The sequence below is a fragment of the Zonotrichia albicollis genome, chromosome 19 (genome assembly GCF_047830755.1).
Source record: "Zonotrichia albicollis isolate bZonAlb1 chromosome 19, bZonAlb1.hap1, whole genome shotgun sequence".
NCBI lineage: Eukaryota > Metazoa > Chordata > Aves > Passeriformes > Passerellidae > Zonotrichia > Zonotrichia albicollis.
The window spans coordinates 5425346-5448615 of record NC_133837.1 but is presented as its reverse complement, the minus strand read 5'-3'; the positions used below and the strand labels follow the sequence as shown (position 1 = coordinate 5448615).

General features: G+C 49.0%; 1 protein-coding gene across 10 annotated transcripts in view; it reads left to right on the top strand.

Moving 5' to 3' along the window:
• Positions 1-16457: 16457 nt before the first annotated feature.
• The window catches only part of TNRC6C (trinucleotide repeat containing adaptor 6C), a 101884-nt gene continuing 95071 nt past the window's right edge, over positions 16458-23270 (top strand). For 6 of the 10 annotated variants that reach the window (XM_074555045.1, XM_074555053.1, XM_074555051.1 and 3 more), the window contains exon 1: positions 16460-16614. The gene's annotated coding sequence lies outside the window, so the exon portion shown is untranslated. Of the gene's footprint in view, positions 16615-23270 lie in introns of all 10 variants that reach the window. The other 4 variants (XM_074555047.1, XM_074555043.1, XM_074555050.1 and 1 more) reach the window with 3 other exon arrangements.

Genomic DNA, 23270 nt, shown 5'->3' with positions numbered 1-23270 from the left:
CTCTCTGTGCAGGGCTGTGTCCCTCAGCTCCATCCCTCAGCATGGCGCAGCCTGGAAACTGGAGAGTGAGGCAGGACGGGCAGCATGGAAAAGGAAAACAAAACAAAACCCCCCAGCGCTCGCAGCTGAATAGGAGCGAGCTCTGCAACCCCAAGTTATGAATTTTGTCAATGAAATTAGCCAACAGTGTTTGGGAAAGAATAAAAATAAAGCAGTGAGGGCTCAAAGGAAAAGCAGCCGAGGCCTGGGAGTGAATGGGGGCTTTGTTCGGGCTCTGTCCCTTCAATAGGCAGCCTGAAAGCCGGTGAGTCACGGCAGGGCTGCGGGGCCTCCGGAACGGCCAGGGGGAAAAACCCGCCCTGCTCCCATCCCACAGCTGACCAGCAACAGAGTAAAGTTAATTTACTGTTAAAGTTAATTTGCTGGGTGAGAGAAGGGAAACGAGAAGCATGTTATAATAAACTCGGCAGCAGAGAGGCTGCAGGAAGAGTGTCTGAGTGAGGGCTGTGCCTGGATAACGGGGCCCTTGTGGCTTTGGGTCTCTTCAGGGTGTGAGAGATGCTGCTCACTTCCAAAGTTTAGAAAGGTTTATTAAACCTTATCAAAAATACAACAGAAGACTGGATAGAGAAAATATTACGGCATCGGGAGCAAAGGATTTTTCCCACCATGTGCTCATCCACACAATGGAGGTTTCACCTTTTAACCCTTTTGCCCCTCCCAAAGTTCTGTCCATCTCCTTTTTCACTGTCCAGTGGTGGAGTTTTACTTTTTTACATCTTGATCGGAGGTCAGGTGGTGCCATAGTTACAAGCCAACCCTCCCAAATGTCCCAAACCCAGGCAGTCCCCTGATAACAACACAAGGGGGTAAAACATAACTATAAATCTATAAAACTTCTAACATATACACATGATATTTGCATTTTAATTGTGAGAGTCAACCATGGCATTATTCATCCATCACAAGGGCACAGCCAGGGATCCCAGTAACAACCTCTGCAGGGAGAAACCTCCTTCACTCAGAGGTGGAGCAGCAGAGGAGGGATGCCAGGGAAGGGATGGGCATGAACCTGGCCACATCCATGGCTGCACTGCCTGGGGCCAGCCCTGAGCCTGGCACTGGAGACAGCCCTGAGCCTGGCATTGGGGACAGCTCTGAGCCTGGCACTGGGGACAGCTCCAAACCTGGCACTGGGGACAGTCCCAAACCTGGCACTGGGGACAGCCCTGAGCCTGGCACTGCAGACAGCCCCAAGCCTGCCACCCGAGCCCCAGATCCGTGTCAGCCCCAGCTGGTGTGAACCTGGTGTGTTTTTGCCCCAGATCCATGTCAGCCCCAGGTGGGTGTGAACCTGGTGTGTGTTTGCCCCAGATCCATGTCAGCCCCAGCTGGTGTGAACCTGGTGTGTTTTTGCCCCAGATCCATGTCAGCCCCAGCTGGGAGTGAGCCTGGTGTGTGTTTTGGGGGCTGCAGCTCAGGCAGGGGCAGGCAGCACCTCGGCCACAGCAGTTGTGCTTTGCCCAGGGTGTGGGTGGGCTCTGTGGGGCTGCACAAAGAGGCTCATTCCCAGGCTGTGATCTCATCCCCATGCCTGGCCATGCACTCCAGTCTTTAGAGAGCCAGGATATGCTCCCTGCACAGACCTGTGGAGGTGACGATAGCACGGGGAGGGGGGAACAGGGGCCATTTTGTGCCAAACCACTCCTGTGTGTAACACGGGGTTCTGCCCTGTGGTGGTTTGGTGGCAGTAGCTGCTCTTTCCAAACAAAGGGCTCCTTTCTTCCCAGCAAGCAGAGGTAGCTGGTGTGAGCTGAATACAACCTGCTTCCAGCCTTTGTTCCGTGCTACCTCGCCCATCCCAGCACTTGGTGCTCGGCATTTGGGCAAATATACAGCAGGAAAGAGATGGTCCAGCCCCCACAGGGCTCAGAGGAGCTGCCTGGCTTTGTCCCACCACTCCATCCATCCATGGCCTTTCCCAGAGCCAGGGATGTCCCAGCTGAGGGTGGTGGCTCTGTTCCTGCACTGGCTTGGTGTGCCAGCTGTGTGCAAGCACCTGCCCCAAGCTCCTGTCCCCTGCCCCATCCTGGCCCTGGGCACGCTGCCACGCTGCTGTGCTTTCAGACAGGCACAGCTTGTTTTGGGATGCAGCTCTGAGCAGGGGAATTCGGGCATGGCTGGGGCTGGAGGTGGGGCTGCAGCAGGGGGAGCACAGCAGCACTGCTCAGCCCTCAGAGGTGGAAAGCTGGTGCCAAGAGCCAGTGCCATGGGCTGGTGTGGATGTCCAGGCTGTGATCTGGTGCCATGGACGTCCAGGCTGTGTCCCTGTGCCATGGATGTCCATGCTGTGACACAATGCCACGGATTTCCAGGCTGTGACAAGTGCCATGGATTTCCAGGCTGTGACAAGTGCCATGGATGTCCAGGCTGTGACACAGTGCCATGGATGTCCATGCTGTGTCGTGGTGCCATGGATGTCCAGGCTGTGACAAGTGCCATGGATGTCCCAGCTATGTCCCTGTGCCATGGATTTCCAGGCTGTGACACAGTGCCATGGATTTCCAGGCTGTGACACAGTGCCATGGATGTCCAGGCTATGTCCCTGTGCCATGGATGTCCAGGCTGTGACCTGGTGCCACAACCCATCCAGCTTTGACAGGGCTCTCCTGTGCTCCAAAGTGTAGCTGTCCATGTCAGCTCCCTCACAGTGCCAGCCAGTATCTAATGAAGCAGAGAGGCACCAAGATCGTTTCTGGCTGACACATCACTTGGGAGGAAATTTTAAGGGTTTGTTAGAGTGTTTTAAAATCTGGGTTAAGCCCAGAAATGGCTCAGCAGAGGTAAATGTCAAACAGCAACAAAACGGTGCCATCTCTTCTTCCCAGCTGCACAGGGCCACGTTGTGACCAATCCTCCTTTCTGCTCACATCACCTTTCTGGATTTATCATTTTAATGTTCTCTGGGCCACCAAGCCCCACAGCTGTAAATTAATTTTTAAAGTAATACAGGTTTTAAAACTTCCATCTGCTTTAATGAGCTTGGGGGAATCCTGTTGTATTAAAAAACATGCATGCAATTATTTTTCCATCTTGGGTTTCACCAGCTCCCAGCACCACTCGGTGATGACATCTTCCTCCCCTCTCCAAAGTGTTTTCCTGTGATAATGTGGCATTGTATCCTGATGGTGTGTGTGTGTTTTGCTGCACGTGGGCAAGGCTAGAGAGGACTTCTCTGAGGACACAGCAGTATCATTAGCAGGTCCCTCGGTGGCTTCCCAGTCACCTTTCCATTAATCCAGTTCTGCATCACAGAATTACACAGCAGCTAATGAACAGCTCCAGCGCCGGGAGCCTGGAGGTACCGCATTAACCGGACGTCTCTTTGAACTCTCTGATTTCTGGTGGGAAAACTTCATGGAAAAACGAGATTGTGTTTGTTTTCACAGCCTTCTGCATCTGTTTTTAAATATTTGCTCACAGTAGTTCTGGGCTTTTTTTCTCTTTTTTTTTTTATTAGCAATTAGCCTAATAAGGCACCTTTTCATTGCTTTGCATGTAGATTAACCACTTCAGAGAGTACAAAATAAACATTTTGCAATGCATGCGTGTATCTTCTGTAAAAGATGAGCAACTTGCTTCCACTGAGACAAAGTCCTCTTAACATCAGGGTTTTGCTCTAATCATTAGTGTCTGAGATTTTTTTTGTTGTTCGTTCCCCTTTATTTCCTCTTACAGCATTTGTTAACCTGAATTTTAAACACAATTAATTCTTATTTAACCAGTACATTTAAAAAGATATTCTTTATAAGTAACAAATAAATAGCCTGAGATTGTGCAATTTCCTTCTGGTATCTGAACATTTGGAAGATGCATCTCAGTCAGCCTGGCTGGCTCTCAGTTGAACCAGGAGCACAGCCAGGGAGTTGCTGTGCACTTTGTGGAGACCCTCCTTTAGTTCTTCTCCCCCACATTTGTAGGATCTAAACATTGTCCTGGCTTCTCTCTAGGTGTGCCCGCAAGGATGTGTCCCCAAGGATGTGTCCCCAGGATGTACCCCCAGGACCTACTCCCAGAATGTCCCATTGAGGATGTATCCCCAGGATATGCCCCCAAGGATGTCCCCCATGATGTTCTCCCAGGATGTTCTCCAGGATGCCCCCCCAGATGTCCTTCCTGATGTCCCCCATTATGTCTCCCCGGATGTCCCCCAGGCTGTCCTCCAGGCTGTCCCCCTGGGATGTCCCCCATGATGTCCCCCAGGATGTGCTCTCATGATGTACTCCAGGATGTCCCCCCATTATGTCCTCCCATGATATCCCCCCACATCCATGATGTGCCCCCATTATGTCCCCCGGGCTGTCCCTCATGATGACCCCCAGGCTGTACCCCCCATGTCCCCCTAAGGATGTCCCCCCCTGATGTCCCCCGGGCTGTCCCCCAGGCTGTCCCCACGATGTCTCCGGGCTGTCCCCCGGGCTGTCCCCACGATGTCCCCAGGCTGTTCTCCGGGCTGTCCTCACGATGTCCCCAGGCTGTCCCCCGGGCTGTGCTGGCTCCCCCGGGCCGGCCGGGCACGCCCCATCTCTAACACGATCAGCGCTGGGCGCGTTCCCCGAGCAGCAGCGGGAACAATGAGCCTCTGTCCCAGCGCCGCCTCAGCGCGAACAAGAACCAGGCCGAAAAACAGAGAGAAAAACAGGAGGAGGGGAGGAGGAAAATCCTCATTTCTGAGCGAAGCTGTGCCCGTGTGCCCCTCCTGCCTGGGCAAACTGAGCCGCTCAGTGCCCAGCCACAGCATCACCTGCCAGCTGTGCCCAGGGACAGTGTGGGGTTTTCCATCAGCCACCCCCTCGGGGATCCTTCGCTCCTCTGTGCCCACACGGCCCCTCTTCAGAGGGGTGACAAATTCCACATCATTGCAAAGGAATTTCCTTTCACTTCCCGAGGTACTGGACCGGGCTGGGTGCAGCAGGGTGGCCCTTTCCCCATTGGCATCTCCCGAGGGGGTTTGCTGTGCCCCTCTTCCTCCTCCTCCTCTTCCTCGTCCTACTCCTCCTCCTGTCATCAGCAAATGGGGTCAGTGGTCCAAACAGAGGGGGCTTTCCTGTACTGCCCCGGGGACAAGGAATGCCTTCTCCTCCTCCTTGTCCTCCTGCCATCACCAAAGGGGTCAGTGCTCCAAACACGAGGATAACCAAGCACTGAAATGGGAGATGAGTACGTGGGCACCACACTGTCCCAAATCATGGAGTCACAGAAAGGTCTGGGTTGGAAGGGACTTTAGAGGTCATCGAGTTCAATCCCTACCATGGGGGGGTGGAAGTGCTTTCGCTGTTGTTCCAGGATTTTGCCTCAATGACAGCTGCAGATTCTTGGGGAATTTGATCTTCCTGCCACTCTCAGGGCCTGGACAAGCCCAAGGTTTCCTGCTGAGCTGCTGGCCCTGCTCACCCTGCAGGAGCGTGGCCCCAGCAGAGCCCAGGGCTGTCAGCAGGACAGCAATGACTTTGGACCAGCCAGGCTGAGCTGGCCCCACAGGATTAACAGAAAATCCACTCTGGATTTTCTCTGGAAAGGTTTTTTTGGAGAGGAGCTCTCAGGAGAAGGTCCTTCCAACGAGGCAGGAATCGTGCTCTTCCCTGCTGCTTTTTTGCCTAAATCTTTCCCATGGGCCAAGCAATTAGTTGGTGTGACTCAGTGGCTTTGATGGAGCACTGCTGATTTACACCAGTTGATGAGCTGCTCTGATTTTCTTATAGAAAATCACAGTTAGGCTGTTACACTTAACCTGTACTAAACTGTGCATGAATGATTTATTGTGAACTTCTCATGCAAATGACATTAATAGACTCTGTCATACATAGGAGAAGATGCTAGAAGATTACTAAAAGCTGCTGCACTTAAAAATGTTTCAGAAGAAAATAATGTCTTATATTGTATTACCTGAGAAATCCATCTGATCTCCCCTTGAAACATGAACATGAGAGAACAGTGTGAAGGTTGTGCTGCTCGTGTGTAGTACCTTGAGGCTGTACCAGAAAAGCTACAAGAAGTATTTTAAAGGAATAGATATTGATACCCAGAGCTGCATTACAAGCAAGGAGAGAGCTGTTTTCCTCACGCACATCCTTCACCCCGCCTCGTGATCCAGGAGTGTTTGATGACTTCAGGATCACACTGCAGAGAAGAAACAAACCAAAAGCAGTCCTGTCTAATTAACTGAACATATTTACATGTGTAAAACTCTCCTGTAGTCCTCGTAATGACTAATGCATAATTATGCACAGACAAATCCCCACAGTAAACACAAATATTTTTGTTTGTGATTATTTATCTCAGGAGAGCTTGGCAATTTGTCAGGGCTTTGCTGAGCTTCTCAGTTGAGCCCAGTGAGGTGTGGGCAGAGAGTGGCTGCTGTGGTCACCTCAGGAGCCCTTTCAGCCATGAAGTAATAGAGGAGGGCAGCTTTGGGCTCCCAAAATGCCTCTGCATTGAGAAATGTAGATTTGTGGAATCACAGAACTGTTTAGATTGGAAAGAACCTTTAAGATCAAGTCCAAGCATTAACCCAGCATTGCCAAAACCACCACTAGACCATGTCCCTCGGCACCACAGCTACATATCTTTTAAATACTTCCAGGGATGGTTTGGATTAAAACGAAGTATTTTGCAAGTTTATTCCAATTCCATGGAAATCCTGTGATTTCTCCCAATTTTAGACAACATTCACAACCTTTTCATTTGACAACCTTCTCTCTTTTGTGCTGTCTCCCTCAGGTTGCTGGGATGGAACAGGCTCATGTGTGCTCATCTTGTCAGGATGTTACCAGGTGATGTTTGCCCACAGAGAAAAGCCATGTCCCAGTGGCTCCTTCCTCTGTCCATGTTCAGTTATCTGAGCTGCAGGAGCCAAGCAGGTTTTGTACTTTGTACTTTGACTTCAGCTTTTGTTGTCCTGGCACACTCCAGAACATTTCTGCAAGGACAGACAAACCTCCCCTACCCAGCCCCTGACCAGGGCCAGTCTGACATCAGCTCTGATGCCCCTGGTTTCAGCAGGGCTTCTGCACCAGAAAATCCATCCTGTTTTGATTCTCCACAGTGCATTGTGGTGCTCTGGAAGGCTGTGGGGAAGGAGGGCATGGGGCACCATGGCCAAGACAGCACTGCAGCAGGTACAGGCAGGTGTGGTGTGAAAACCCAGGACATCCCTCTGGCTGTCCAGGATGGGCAGGACCCTGCCAGGGGGCTCAGAAGCCCTGGCACGGAGCCCAAAACACCTGTGGGTTTGATTATGACCCGTGGAGCAAATTACCAACCTTGTATGAAGATCTGCAAGCCACAACAGTTTAGGTAGAATAATGGTGAAGTTATCACAGGGTGGAAAAGATTTAGGGTTTTTGGTATGGGGGTCAGGAGGCAAGATGGAGGGATCTGAGCGTGTCCAGCCTTTCTCCTTCTTCTTCTTGGCCTCCATCTTCTGCTGTGATGGTGGCACTTTTGGATTGGTTTAGAGTAGAAGCTCACTGTCTAACATAGGTGATAGGTATTGGGAAGTAATTGTAAACATTGTATATGTAGTTTTTAGTATAAAGACATAACACAGCCCTGGGGGCAGGCAGAGTGCCTGGAATGTCCTGCTGGACAGACCTGGGCATGGCAGGAGAAAGAATTTTATAGATAAGGAACATTGAGACAGAGAACTGAAGAGCTCTGACTCCTTCTTCAAGCACTGGGCTGGGAAAAGAGACTTTCTAACACATCTCGGGGTCACTCTGACAAGCTAGAGATCCCAACACTGTGGGAGCATCTGCCCAGTGCCCTGAGCCTGTGTGGGAGCTCTGAGCCACCCCACTGGGGTCATGTCTCTCCCCTGAGCTGCCATCACCCTGCCTGGCAGCTGTGTCACATCTCAGCCTGTGTTGCTCCTGCCTGAACCCCCCAGGGCCACCAGGAGATCTCCGAGCCCTCTGTGCCATGTCATCTTAATCCATGGAGCCAAGCAACCCCCAGTGATAAATTCATCACTTAGTCACTGGCTTTCCTCCTAAAATCCTCTTCAGGGAACAATTCTCCCATGTCTGATGCAGTGACTAATTGATAACTTTCTTTAAGGGGACTGCACGATAACTTTCTTTAAAGCAGTATATTATGATCAGTGGGTTTTCCAAGGAGTGTGCTGCTCTCTTAATTCTCACCTTCATTATTTTAATACCTCTGTAAAATGGATTTCTAATGGATCTATATTGCCATAAAACTTTAGGGATGGTGGGTGGGTGTCAATAAATTCTTTGCAATCCGAGCAGCTCCGCCAGCCGGGTAGGGAGCAGAGTGACAGGCTCTGGGGACAAGCCAGGTCTTGACTCAGGATTGCAGCTTCCAGCAGTGTGACCTTCCCTGATTTGACCCCATCCTGCTGTTTCTGAACACCTTGCAAAACTTCATTAAGCAACATGACTAGTATCTGTCAGAAGCAATTCTTTCTCTCCCACCTCCTCACCCCAGGGATAAGTCATATCAGCTCTGGCAGGAATACAGAAGCTGCCCTAGGTACAATCCAACCCCAAGTGTTGATACCTGGTGAGTCTGTGCAGAGCAGCAGTCATCACATCTCAGTGTTTTCACCCAAAGTTCCCAAGGCAGGTAATAAATGTACATTATATTGGCATCAATCCCCTTCAAAATGTCCTCTGTCACTGACAGAGAAGGAAGGCAGCAGCCAGGGTGCCCAGCTTAATCAAAAAAAGAAAGAAAGCAGTGGATGTTGTGGCCCTCTGAGGATTTTACAGAGGTCAAATTATTCCCATGTGTATTAGCCAGCACATTGGGAAAAACTCCTTTACCATTGGGTCCCATAAAAACTGCCCAAAAATCTCATTTTTGTCTCATCCATAGGGGCTATCATAACTCATTTTTACCTTGAGGACTGAATTTGCTGGCCCAGCAACTGCTCAGGAAGGAGCTGCAGCTGTAAGCATTTGCCACTCTGCCATGCTTTACCCTGAAGAGCTCCAGGATCAGGAGGTGATGGAGGGAGGGTGATGTCCACACTCAGCACATGTGACATAAAGAAATCCTCTGACAGAAATGGTGGGGGCTGAAATCTGTTCTGTTGTTCCACTGCCAGCATGGCATGACTGGATATTATAAAGTCCTGCTGCAAAACCCCACCAAAGGCTGGTTTGCCCTGAGGAAATGGTGTTGGGCTGCCACAGGCACTGCTCAAACCAGTGTGGGAGCAGTGCCTGGCCCGAGGTTTATTTTTTAACTTAAGCATTTGCAAGTTCTTTCACCACTGCTTTAATGTCTGATGGGGTGCTAGGAGGTATTCTCCCTAACCCTGGTTTCTGAAGAGTTTTCATCCCTTAGGTGCTTCTTGGGTGCAGCTGTTTGAGCTGCCAAAAAAGGTCAGACTGGTGTATACAGCAAATTAACCTTTTTTGTGGCCCCAAATCTGCTTTTTTTCACTGGGGTGAGAGACTTGCAGACAGGTAGGGAAACTAAAAGCACCTTGACTTTTGAGCACATCATGAAAACAGCTCCAGTCCTTCCCATTCTTGCAGGAGGCTCTGTGTGGGGTGAAGATAAAAATCTACAAGCTGAAGGAGACTTGGAAAAACCTTTTTTGGAAAGGCTTCTTTTCAGCAAAGAAGCACTGGCAGCTTCCTCCAAGTTCATTGAAATGTTGGGTAATCAGGGTTTTTTCCCTTTCTGCTGCAGGATTTTTATTACAAACCCTTGGCTTGGTGCCCCTGTCAGTACCAGGGGCGACAATTCCAGTATTTCACTGGGGATTCACATGCTCAGCAAGGGTTTTCTGTGCAAAACCAGGGATTTCTGTAACATTTGCAGTGCCTGGATGATGAGCACTGCCTGTGCCACTGAAACACACTGTGTCTTCCCTCTGCTTGTTCCAGCCCCCTTGTACCAATAAGTGATGACCTAAAGAACAGAGGAGGAGAGGCTGATTAATGGCAATACTTTTATTCTCAGAAGCACAACAGGGAATTTGCATCTTTGCACATTCCTCCAGCCTATAGACTTATCTCAAGGTGCCACATTCAAAGGTTCCAACCTCTAAATCATTGCTTCCTCCTCCCCAAAATAAGCTATGGGGCAAGCAAATCCTGGGCTCTGAGCCCTCTGTTCAGGGCAGATTATGTATTTATTGTAAAACAGCTATTGATAATAAGCAGAACGTGTTATCACTGCTGTTGTGGCAGGCAGGGTAGGGAGTCATGTGCTTCTTGCTTGCTTTTTGGCCTCAGGACACTTGTGTTCCTGTTTGTACAATAGCTCTGCTTGGAGAGCAAGAATAAAAAATCCCATGTTTTCCCCCCTGCCAGATTGCTGTTTAGCATCGTGCTACATCTGTCTCGTGGGAAATACAGGTTGGAGACTCTCGGGTTGGGGAGGGAATTGAATCCAGATGTTGTGTTTTCTGGGCAAATGTTTCAAGTATTTGGTTGTTACACAAAAATAAAAAGGGGAACCAGCTCATCCAGCGCAGGGTAAAAGGTGAACTGGTGTTTTCTGGGCAAATGTTTCAAGTATTTGGTTGTTACACACAAAAAAAGGGGAAGCATCTCATCCAGTGCAGGGTAAAAGGTGAAGTGTCAGACCCCTGGGATGATGCTCACCACAGTGGGTTTGCTGATGTGAAATGTCTGTGCCAGGCATTAGGAGGAGCATGGGGTACCAGGTTTTCAGGAGCTCTTTCTGCTTTGGGCCAGTGCCATGAGAGGACATTTCATAGCTGATGTGGAGGTGTCACAGCAGGGCATGGTCCCAGCAAGTGGGAGGAAAACGTGGGGAAAGAAATATAAGTTATGAAAGTGAATTTTTCCAATAAAAATTATGTATAAGCTCAGTGCAGTTCATTAATGGTTGAATCAAAGACCTTTGAGGTCTTTTTCAGTTTAACAATTCTGTGATTCTATTTAAGTGTTCACCCTAAAGACACCATTTGTGGTAGGGTGGCCAGGGAGGGATGTGTTTGCATCCTTCAGAGGGACTTTGTACAAATGGTTTGCACATTCATATTTTCATATTTTCCTTGGAAAACTTGGGAAGAGCCTGTGGTGTCCTGGATCCTGGCTTCCCAGAGTGATCCTGCCCTCTGAGCATCACCTCAGACAAGGGAGACCCTTGGAGCTGTAGCTTCACTTTGTGTGGGCTCTGGGAAATCCTGTTCAGCATCAGATACTGGATTCTCCTTAAGGAATGGGCTGTTTGTGTCACTGGAGCACGGCCAGTGGGCTTTGACTTTAATTTTGTGTGTGCTCCTTATTGCTGGGTTATAGCTCCACATTTCTCTTCACAGAGAAAAGCAAGGCACAATTCTTCCCAAGAATATTCTTATCTCATTTGCTGTGCCTGTGTTTGTGCAAAAGTAGGATGCAATATGGAGATTGTTTCCCCGCAGCGATGGTGTTTTGTTTCCTTGGCCTGTCAGGGCCAGGTGTGTTTGTGTGGGGACTGTTGAGTGACAGTCACAAGATTTAGTGCAGTTGTGTGCAGGGTTGAGTGTTTGGCAGGTTCAGTTTTAGATGTATAGAATACTATAGTATAATAAAATAATTAATTAGCCTTCTGATAAGATGGAGTCCTCCTCATCATTCCTCCATTGTTGGGGCCTTCTCAGCACAGCAATACTGGGTAAGAACTGCAAGAAATGCTGGGTGATGATTTTGTGCTCGGTTGGGTGATACAAAACCAAGCAAGGAATATTTTGCCTGGGTGTTAAGCCACCCCAACACAGCCCTGAACATGTGAAGACCTTTGCTTAGTTCAGCTTTGTGACTCTCAGCAGAGAAAAAAGCTGTATCTGTGTGAGTGCCTGGCTCTGTGTGCTCAAAGCCACCCACCCTGGGGACACTGTGGTCACAGCCCTTTCCCTGACACACAGGCAGACGGGGCAAGGAGGTTTGCAAGGCAGCAGAAGAACTCCTGCTCTGTGAGCACTGAGCCCTGGATCATCTGTCCCTTTGCCTCCCTTCACCCCAGCTGACATCTGCTCTTACCCACATGTGACAAAAGCACTGCCTGGGTGCTGGGGAGAAGGAGAGCCTTCAAAGGCAGCAGGGGCTGCCTGGAGTCCCTGATGGTTCCTGTGCTGGAGCAGCTCTGGAAAAACACAGCTCAGGGAGAAGCCTGTGCCCTGCCAGGATCCTGCAGCTCAGGGCAATTAGGGGACAGATGTGCCATGAGTGGTGACAGCAGCCACCAGCTGCTACAGAGCCCCAGGTGCTGGGGGGACAAACCCACCTGGATCTGTGTGAGCTCCCCAGGAGAGTGGGAGGACAAAACCCCAGTGGGAGACCAAAATAGGGGAGAAAAAAAATCAAATTACATTGGCTAAAGCCCTGTATTCAATGGCAAAGAGCTCAGGTAAGACAGGAGAAGTTTACTAGAATGTGTTTTTATCCATCAAGGACAGTATTTCAGAACAGGGGTGTCAAACACAACAGGGTCTCTGTGGGGCTGTGGTTATATCATGCTTTTGATGGTAATTTCTCCAGGGCCAAGAAAAGAGATTAGTACACAAATCACTTTCAGTTTTATTCCATTTTGACATTTCAGGGTCTCCAGCAACTTGGCATCACTCTGCGAAGCCAGAAATATTTGTGTGTTAAGAGTGTGTTTTGAATTACAAATATTTCAACATTCACACCACAGAATTTAGGGGACCAGGAACATTCCTGGGCACAATTGCCAAGCAGAGTTTTGGTGCAGGGCAGCCTCCTGTAGGTGCATGTTGTGCCATAAACATGACATCTCTGGAGTGAGAAAGGCAAAGAGAAGAAATCTCCTTTCCAAAAGGAAAGAAATCTCCTTTCCAAAAGGAATCTCCTTTCCAAAAGGAATCTCCTTTCCAAATCTCCTCGGAAAGCAGCAGTGGTGAGCTGCTGCAGCTCGGGGGTGGGTTGGGAAGGAGTCTATAGGTGCTGACCTACATTTAAGTGAGGAGAGTGAGGAGGAGCTCAGCTGGCCCTTGGGATGACACAAGGGCATTTTCCCTCCAAGCCAGGTCTGTCACCATCCTGGCGTATGAATTCATTCCCGGTGAAAGGTGCCAGACTGACATTCAAAATAAGAGAGTAGAAAAAAAAAAAAGAGCCTTGTTCTTAATAATTCTTTCTCTTCTTTGTGCTGATGAAGTACAATGGGACATTTAAATCTGATTTTTATAACATTTTGCATTGCTATAGATCACGGTCTGACCTGAAGAAGACACTTTGTTCTGACTACAATGATCTGATATTTCATATTTTAGTTTTTTTTTTTTTTTTTTGTCTTCCCCGTAGTGTTTCTGTTGCATTCTGGCACAATATGGGCTCCCTCCAGTGGTCAAGGGGCTCCGGGCTCCCGGTGTCGTTTGCCCAGGGGCTGGCACAGGGTGGCATTGGGGCTGGCATCACAAATGCCAACGGGAATCATGCTGGGATTGTGATTCTTTGCCCCCAAATCCCCCCTGCGGATGCCAGGCAGCAGAACCACCCCTGCCCTGTAACCCCTGCTCCATTCACATTTCAGATTTCAGTGGAACAGCCCGAGAAAATAAAGATTGAGGCTCTGGATTTCCTTGCAGTTCCCAAAACGTTCGCTGCAGGAGGGGGAGAGGAAACAGGAGAGGAGAGAGAACCGGAGAAGATCTGCTGGAAGACCCAGACACAACAATTTTTAGCAAAAAAAAAAAGACTTTTTTTTTTTGGCATTCCACTCTTCCCGTGGTATTTTGAGATCAGACCCTGACTTTCTCCTGGCAGAAACAGTTAATGTGGTTATTGTGGGGGACAAGTCAAGCGCTGCCACTCTGAAATGTGACATTTCCATGTGCTCAGCCAGGGTTGCATTTCAAACACGGGGATTATTTTTGGAGTCCCCGTTTAGGACGGGGATCCCCTCGGATGGCCCTGAGCCCAGCAGGGCTGTGCGGGGAGGTGCCCTGGAGGGCAGGGCCATGTCCCTGGGTACCCCAGAGTGTCCCCAGGTGTGTCCCTGCAGTGTGTGCTCACACCTGCCACAAACAGGGGGGCTCTTGGGGTGCAGCAGGGATGTGTGTGATCCCCCTTTCCACCCCTGGACCGGCCCCACAGAGCCCCAGCCCGCGGGAGGGTGTGAGGAGGGGTGAAGGCACCGACCCCCATTTGCAGGGGGTGGAGGTGAAGCCCCACTGCACCCCTTTACACACCTTTGGGGGTTCAGATCTCCTGCCACCCCCGTTCCCAGGGGTTGGGAGGAAGGGATGAACGCACTTAACCCTGTTTTGCGGTTTGTGGGTGTGAATGCACCGACCTCCATTTGCAGGGGGTGGGGGGAGCCCTCTGCACCCCTTTATACACTTTTGGGGTCTTCAGCTCTCCTGCAGCCCCGTTCCCAGGGGTTGTGAGGAAGGAGTGAACACACCTAATGCCGTTTGCCGGTGTGTGTGTGAAGGCACCGACCCCCTTTTGCATGCGGGTGGCGGTGAAGCCCCTCTGTGTCTTTTGGAGGGGGGGCACAGCTCTTCCGCCCCACCACCTCTCTGTGGGGGCGTACGACGGAGGAGTGAATGCTCCGACACCCATATGCAGGGGTGTGTGTGTGTGTGCATGTTTTGCACCCCTTTCGCACCCCTTCTGTGGGGACACAACCCCTTTGGGGGGGACACTTTTCTGTCGCCCTCTCTCTCCTCTCACGCACGGGGTGGAGGGGGGTGTGCGAGGGAGGGGTGAATTGCCGTTCGCCGCCGTTGTCACGGGGGTGGTGTGTGTGTGGGGGTGTGTGTGTGTGAAAGCACCAACACCGACCTGCCGGGGTGGGGGTGACCCCCCTGTACCCCTCAAGGCTGTGAGGGGATGTGGGGGGGGTGTCACAGCCCTCTCCCCCCTCCCCCCGCGCGTCTCGGCGGGGTGGGGGCGTGGCCCGCGGCGCGCGCGCGCGGCCTCGCCGCCGTTTGGCTGCGGCCGCCGCGCTCATTTGCATACCGGCGGGGGCTCCCCCTCCCCTCTCCGCGTCACGTGGTCGGAGGGGCCGGGTCGGTGGTGGTGGCGGAGAGCGGGGCGGGGGGGGAGGGGGAGCGCGGCACTTCCTGTTGGCGGCCAGCGCGGGAGGGGGCGCGCGCGGAGCCGCCCCGCGGTCTCGCGCTGCCTGGCGGGGCTCTGTCAGTCAGCGACAAAATGGCCGCGGCGGCGGCAGCGGCGGCAGCGGCTCCTCTGCTCCCCAGGGCGGCACCGGCGGCAGCGGCGGCGGCGGCGCGGAGGAGCGGGGGACCGGCCCGGCGGCACTGAGCCCGGCACCGCCTGCCCTGCGAGCGGACGAGGCGAGAGCGAGCGGGAGAGACGGCGAGCGGCGCTGCGTTCCCCCCCCCCCTCCCCCTCGGCACCCCGGCGGACCGACCGACCCTGCCCGAGGCGTTGCTGCGGCTCCCCGGGGACACGCCGCCGCCTCGGCTGCCCCGCTCCCCGCCGGTCCCTGCCGGATCCCTGCGGAGCGCACGGAGAGAGCCGCGGGATCGCCCCGCTCCCGCCTGCCCGCGGATCCCGCTGCGAGCCAGGCACACAGACTGTCGGGTTTCCCCGCTCCCTCCTCCCTCCGTGAAAGACTTTGCTGGATCCTCCTCCCCGGATCCCCTCCCCGCGCTCGCTCCTTCCTGCGGGAGCGGCTGCCGGATCCTCCTCCCGCCGCGGATCGCCCGCGGGGTCCCTGCGGAGCCGCGGACCCTCCTCCCCTGGCAGAGCCTCCGCTGGATCCTCCGCCCCCCCGGAGCTCCCGGCGGGATCCTCCTCCTGCCCGCAGCCCCATGTGAGACTCCGCATCCCCCCGTGCCTCCGCCGTGCTCTTTCAGTTGGGTTTTTTTTTTTGTTTTTTTCCACCCCCTCCTCCTTTTATTTTGAAGGGGGGATCCATCTTAAAACTCTTTTTCTGGATCCCGGTTTCTCTCTTTTTGATTTGCACTTTTTGAAAAACCCTCAGATGCTCCTCCATGTGGACTGAGAACCCATCAAGACACACACACGAGAACTCATCCCGATCAACTCCAAATCCTGGCTTTCCGTGGGTTTTGCTGCAACACATGAAAGCAAACTTGTATTTAAGACACACTCGTGCAGAAATTTAGCTGGGGACTTGAACGTGTATTTTGTCTTGGTTTCTTGGTCTTGGTTATTTTTTTGTTGTTTTATTTTTCTTTTTTTTTTAATTTTGCTTCACTGGAAATCAAAAGCTTGTTTTGGAATTGGACCTGCTTTTGCTGCACTTCTCTGGGCTGGATAACACTGAAGCTCTTTGCTTTTCTACTTGGATCGTGTTTTCCTGTTGATCTGTTGGGTTTTTTTCATCTCCTGTGTGGCAGACTTTTTTTTTTTTTTTCCCTGAGGGGGGTAAACAAACGACAAAACAACAAAAAACTTAATTTTTTTGGCCGTGTGAGATTTTTTTCGTATTCATATTCGTGAAATTACGGGTACACTTACAAAAAAAATTGAAAAAAATAAAAAAGAAGCATTAAAAATAAGAAAGGAACACGTCAGAGAGACCCCTACACGGTAGACAAAATACTCACTTGTTTCCTTACAGCAAGACTGAATCGAAAGCTGCCAAAGAGCCCCATAAAGAAAAGACTAAAAGGTAAGAAGGGGTAAGAGCCTCTCTAAATCCGGGCACGGTAGAAGTTAGCAGGGGAAGAGACCTGCAAAGCCGGTGCATTGCTCCTTTTTCACAAGTCTAAACTAGATTATTATTATTTTTAAACTGTTTATTAGTCTGCGAAGCAAGAAGCACCCCAAAACGTTTCAAAAATCTCTTTTATTTTTATACGACTTTTAAAAATACGAGCCACCTCCGGATATTTTTTTAATGGCAGAATTAACTGGATGTTTTTTCTGTGTCCGGAATCGCTGTTTGTCCCCGCACAGCGAGCAGAAAGTGCCATTTGTGAGCGTGTTGTGCCATTCAGACATGACATGAAGGCAGCTCCTGCTGCAAGGCACGGCCGTGTGCTCTTGCTTTAGAACTTACACGTGTGAAAATTATCGCACAGCGCCTTGGAAATGATCCCAGGGCTGGAAAATTGTGGGCATGGCCAGCAGTGCTGCCCTGTGGGCGAGCACATGAGCTCCAGCTTTGTCCTTCGTGGCTGCTTTCTCTTAAAAGTTCAAATATCTAGCTTTGGGTTATTTTTCCTCTTTTTTTTTTTTTTTTCCCCCGCGTAATGAGATTGTGAGGATCCGCAGTAATTTTCTCCTGAGTATTCACAGAGAGATCTTCGTCTAAACCTGGAATGTCCAGGGGGAGAGAGAATATTAAACAGAGTTTATTCCTTTAACTGCGACGCAGAAGGGGAGGAAAATGGGGAGGGCTCAGTTGTTAACCTGAGAAATCTTGAAACACTGGAAGTTTATTAATTGTTCGAGGCTTCTTTGTTTGTATCACAAGTTTGTGTCAAAGGTTAATCTTCTTAATATGTAATTAGTTGAAGGTTCAATTATGGGATTTATTGAACTCAATTGGGTTCCCCCCCCTCTTTTCCCATTAAAAATAATACTGCAGGTCTTTGTGACTAGTTTATTTTCTGCTACAACTCGAGTGTATCTGCGAGATGAGATTTATTCAATTATTCTAACAGCCAGTTTAAATTTAGAAATAATCTTTGGGACGTCATACCCGTGTCTGTTGCATATTTTTCCTTCTCGTTTGCATATGTATGTATCTGGCGAATTATGCTAATTTATGTACAGAAATTTGCTGTGGACATTAGGCCGGTTAAGGTAATTAAAATTCCAATAAATCCCGCTGTTAGTGGTGCAGAGCTTTAAATCAGGTGGGTGTCGGTGGTGCTGTGGACCTGAGGACAATGCCAGAGCGGAGGAGCAGGAGAACATCTGCACTGCTGCTGGGTGCACTGGGAGAGCCAGGCACGGCTTCCAGATCCTGCCCTCCTTCCTTGCGGTGGGTGGGGTTTTTTGGGTCTTTCTTTGGATTCCCCAACAAATTTAAATGAGAATTTAAATGGAGTTTCCTCTCGGATATTTCGTTTAAAAAAAAAATAATAATTTCGAGAAGGTACACACCGGTTCTCACTGCTTCCCCTGGTGTTTTCCAAGGAAATAGGAGGCGACTTGCAACCTGTGCTTAGCACATCGCAGACTTTCCTTCCCGCTGTTCCTGGGCTTCAGGAATCCCGGGGATGTCTGGCTGGCTGGTGCTGTGTGTTATTTGTGAGCTCAAAATGGTGTGTGCTGAGCAACAGCCCCCGGATGCGCTGGCGTCCCTGCTGTGGCTTCTGGAATTCTTTCCAGAAGGTGAAGGCAGCAGTGGCAGCCCTGGATACCCCAGTGAGGAAGCGGCTCCAGCCTCTGGAAGCTCGGGCTGCTCTGGGGAGCACTTGGTGTTTTTTGGCTGAGATTCCTCGTGGATAACCTGGCTGCTTCCGAGCCCAGGACTCTATGAGAAAAAAAAAAACAAAACCTGTAGTAAATCAGATTAATTTCAACTTTTTTAGGGAAAATGAATGCTTAGGGGCAGCAGCAGTAGTGTAATAATGCCTTGTGTGGCTTTGTCCTTATCTTCAAAGGGGAACGGATCATTTCTGAGTGGAAGTGATCTGCCTGGCTTCCTGAGATGAGGAGGGTTCATTGCAATCCAGCCCCCGGAGAACAGGTGCTGCCACGGGGAAAACTGCTGCAGCAAGGACTTGCTCCAGGGCGAGAGGGATGGGCATTAGCAGGGGCTCATTCTAGCCAATATTTTTTATTTTTGTCTAATGTTTTTGTTCATAGCAATGAAAGAAACAAGACAAATCTTTTAATTGAGAGCTCCTCTGGGTTGCATCAGGATATATTCATTTTTCTGTTCTATGTGTGGATTTCCATATTGACAGATTTAAGTCTGGGATCCATCAGCCTAAGAGCTGCTGTGTGTGTGCTGTACATCAGCTTTGCAGCACACGGATTATTTTGGGGCTGTCAGCGGTGCAGGTTGCCAGTCCCAGTGCCCGGGAATGTCCTTGCGGGCAGCCTTGGGCTGTGCCATTTCCCCGCTGGCCACAGCACAGTGGAGTTTGCTCTGGGACGCTGCCCTTGGGCTGAAAACCGTGTGGGGACTTGGAGGTTCACCCTCAGCCATGGGATCTTGGCTTCCTCCAAAATCTGGCTCTGATCGCCTGTGAGTGGATGGGTTTGCCCATTGCAAAGCCTGCTGGACTTGATGGGATCAATGAAAACCCCACCTCCGCCTTAATTTCTAGTTTCTTCTCCAGGATCTGTCTTTTCTAATAATATCTCACACTCTGCTTTTAATAAGTTGAGGTCTCTCACTGATATTTGTGGGAAGTAAGGTAATTCTGTACTCTTTTTGCTTGAAAGAGGTTTTTAAGACTTTAAAAATAATGACATGGAATTTCCTTAAAATAAGAAAAACAATTGGGCACAGAACTATTTTAATCTGAAGATTCTTTGTTGAAGTTTTCAAAGCTCTTATGTTCCATACCTTGCCAAGTATGGACTAACAATAAAACAAGATCAAGTGAAAGGTTTTGTCAAGCAGGGGTTTATAATCTCCTTGCGTAGTCAAGCAAACTGTTGCTGAGTGGCAGTCTTATAGAGAGCATAGCTTTAAATTAATCTAGAAATAAACCCGCTTATTTTTCAGTTTTTCATTCACTTCATTCAGAAAGGCCAGGAATTTTATTGACAGAGTTACTGCCTGCTGTTCTCTGAAAATGACCGGGACCTCTGCAGCCCCTTCAGATGCTCCGTGCCATGGAGACTCCTTTTCTCTTTCATGTTACATTTATGAAAAGCCCAATGGCAGCGTTTACTTTCAGTTTTAGCTGTGAAGACTTAACCAAGAGCGGGGGATGTGGGAACGGGTAATATGTTAACTTAGCAGCTGGCCTCGCCGAGATAAACATGCGCTTTTCCAAATGCTGTCATCTGGCCCCTTTCCAAAACAAGCTGAAGGAGGAGGTCAGGGGTGGAGCCATCCCCTGCTTCAGTAAAAAGAGGCTTTCATTTGGAAAGAATTGCCAGATCGTATTGACTAAAAGAACTGCAGATTTTAAATAAAATGACCAAGCCTTTCCTGAGTAAATCAAATGGTCTCTCTTGATGGCTTAAATTTAAGTGCCTTGTTACAGTGCTGCTTCTCTTTGAAGGTTCAGCAGCTTCAGTGCAGAGTGTATATTTCTGCTTTAAAAAAAAAAAAATCAGTGTTTTATGTAAGACTTTGAACATGACAACTGATAAAAAATGTATCATCTTTGGTAACAGTAAGAGACCTGCAACACAAAAGTGCTATTGTTTTAATTGTTTAAAATTCAGATTACAAGATAATGGTAATACCATTAGAAGGTTTCCCCTTGGCCTGGAAGCTGCAGGTAGGAGTGTGTCGATCCCTCAGTATTAAAGATGAATGATAAGGAAACCTCTTAAATGCCTGTGACGCTGCAGTCTAGCCAATTTAGGATCAGCTGATGCCTTCTAGTGATAATGGCTTGAGGTTTTCAGCTGTATTATGAAGATATCAGCCAGGGCAAATAGTGTTTAGAAGAGAAGTACACTTTATTGAATGGGGAGATGATCTAGAAGTGACAGTAAATTGCATTACTAAATGATCTATGTGCTCTGTGCTGTCTCTTCACTGGCAAATGCTGTTGGTAAAATGAAAGATGGTTATTCTTAATGTATGAAAGCAGAGGAATCAAAGTATTATTTGATCTCCCTTTAGGAATCTGTGCTAGTTAGGAAAATTGTCAACTGAAAGCATGGCTGAGTTGTACATCTTAAATACCAGAAGGAGATGTACTTGGGCTTATTTTATCATTACTTAATCATGGTTAACTTCACTGTGGATTCCCAAATACAGTTACAACTGTGTTTTCTGGAACTGCATTTGTGCTCTTTCCTACCTTGTCACTAATATGTTTTAAAATCTCCCGCCCAAGGTACAAATGTCAGGATTTGATCATAAAGAAACTGGCACCAAGCAGTCCCTGTGCTCTTTGAGGTCGTGTCAAAGATGGTGGAAAATGCAGCACTACTCTAAAACATGCATCTGATTCTTTTGTCTTATTTTTGAAGAGAGTAGCATGTCTGTCTCTTCCTCCCAATAAAAAGGCTTCTGTCACTGAAGGCAGCTGTAAAATCACTGGCAGTTCTTGCATCTCGAGGTTCAGGCTACCAGGCAAATCCGAGTGAGTTTTGGTCTCAGCCCTGGGTGTGAATCAGCGCTGTAATTTTTCAGCACTGAGCTCTCGAACGTAGTTGTAATTCAAGTTCATAAAATATTAGAAGCCCTGGCGGTCCTGAGGTCTGGTTTCTGGAGCTCTTCCCCGTGGGTTTGCAGCCAGGGATGGCTGAGAGGGAGAACAGTTATCTGTGCTGCAGCAGTGATGGTTTATGGCTGGGTGCCCAGATTGTCTGGCTTTGCACACAGCTTTATAGTTTGCCTTTGAGGGCTGTGGAGGAGGTGGAAGTCATTTGTAATAAACAGCTATCTGCAGCCTGCTTTTTCTGGGGTTTGAAATGTACAGCCATTTAAAGAATTGCAAACCAGATGTACATTTACTTAGATTTCAGTCTGGAGCCTCTATGTTTTAGGAACTTGGTTATGAGAAATGATAACAATTGCTTAATGCTTTGTATTAAAAATACCTAATATTTATCCCTTGGATGTTTGGGCTGTTTTTTAAGCTCTGCAGTGCTAGACAATAAGATTTTTTCAGGTGGTGGTTTTTTTTTTTTTTTTATTTGAGAGAAAAATTGACTTGTCAAATCGGTTGGCATCCTTTGTGGTAATTAAACCCCAGAGAAAAATATGTTTATAAATCTCAAAATAGTTATCATAAGCTACCAGCTATAGGCTCATTTAGGAAAAGACGGCAGCCACCCCCCTTCCACAGCAAGGAAAACAACCACCCTGGGCTATGTTTAGTTGCTGCCCATGGGTGTTTTCAGAGGGAGATCCGTTCTTCGCTCTACTTCTCTCCCCCACCTCCTTGTTCTGGGGTCTGTGCATGTTTTCCCATGCTGATTTTCTGTAGGGACGGTGCTGCTGCCTTTGTTACAGTGTTGCCCAAGAGGAGTCGCTTAGAATGGCATTACCTGATTTTTCTTGGTTGTGCTCTTTTCCTTCCTATTCCTTTCTTCCCTTCCTGTGCTCTGTATGCACAAAGTTTACAGTTTTCTCTCTCATCCTGCATTTCCAAAGCTTCCCCATGGGAAGTGGGAGAGCTGTTTGTTTTGGTGGAGGGATGGAGAGTGCTTGCTGTGGCTTGAACACATTCTGGGTGGTCCGTGTGTCTGTCCACAGATCGATTGTTAGTCCAGGCTGACTTCTGCCAAGTCTATTTTAAGCTCAGCCCAGATATCTGTGTTGTGTCAGTTTGATTTCAGTCCTGCTCAAGCCTCCGACTCTCAGGTCTTTGAGTTCTGCAGAATTCCGAAGTGTTTTCATGGCTGATGCTCGCGTCATTCATTGGTGCTGACAATGGAGATCCTTGTTTTTAAACAGTAGCTGGTTACTGGTAAACAAAAGAGCATCAGCCCAGTGCTTTAACACAACCCGTTCTAGAAAAAAGGAGCAGTTCAGGGAGAATGCCAAGGGAAAAAAATACAAATCAGCTGTACAGATGCATAATGTGCTGACTGCCATTTTCCTGTGTTCCTACAAGGTCATTCATAGACCATGGAAGGTGCTTTTGGTGGTGTTTGTAATGTTTCTGCTTGAACTCAGTGTATGTTCACAGTAGCCTTGAGGATGATCCTCACATGAAATATGGAGCTAAAAGCTTCAGTAGCACTGCAGGCATAACCTAATGGGGGTGTTTGTAAATCAAGTAAATCACTCCTTGTGTTACCACTCCGTGTGTTACCAAAGGCAGGAGCAGGATTCCTCATTATCTCTCTGCTAACATCGTTCTGTCCATCTGCAGATCCACAACTTTGCTCTTCCCTCAGTGTTTGTAGTTGCACTTACCAAGTGCCCAAACTTAACAGAGGAGAATTGCTCCCACTGTTTCTATTGTCTGAGTTTTTACCACATCGTCAGCTTTCAAATGGGTGCTACCCTGAAATTCTTTCTCTTACAAAAGATGCTCCATCTCTGCAAAGCGAATCAACCTTATCTCCTTCTGGTGGAATGCTGTAAGTGCCCAGTACTCATTCCTGTTTTGTGATGCAGAAGAAATTGCTCTTAGTTAAAAATAACCTGTTGGCATACATGTGCTGTTCACATCTTCCTGCCTGTGAAATTTTTTGGTTTCTCTTAGCTGATGTAAACTATAA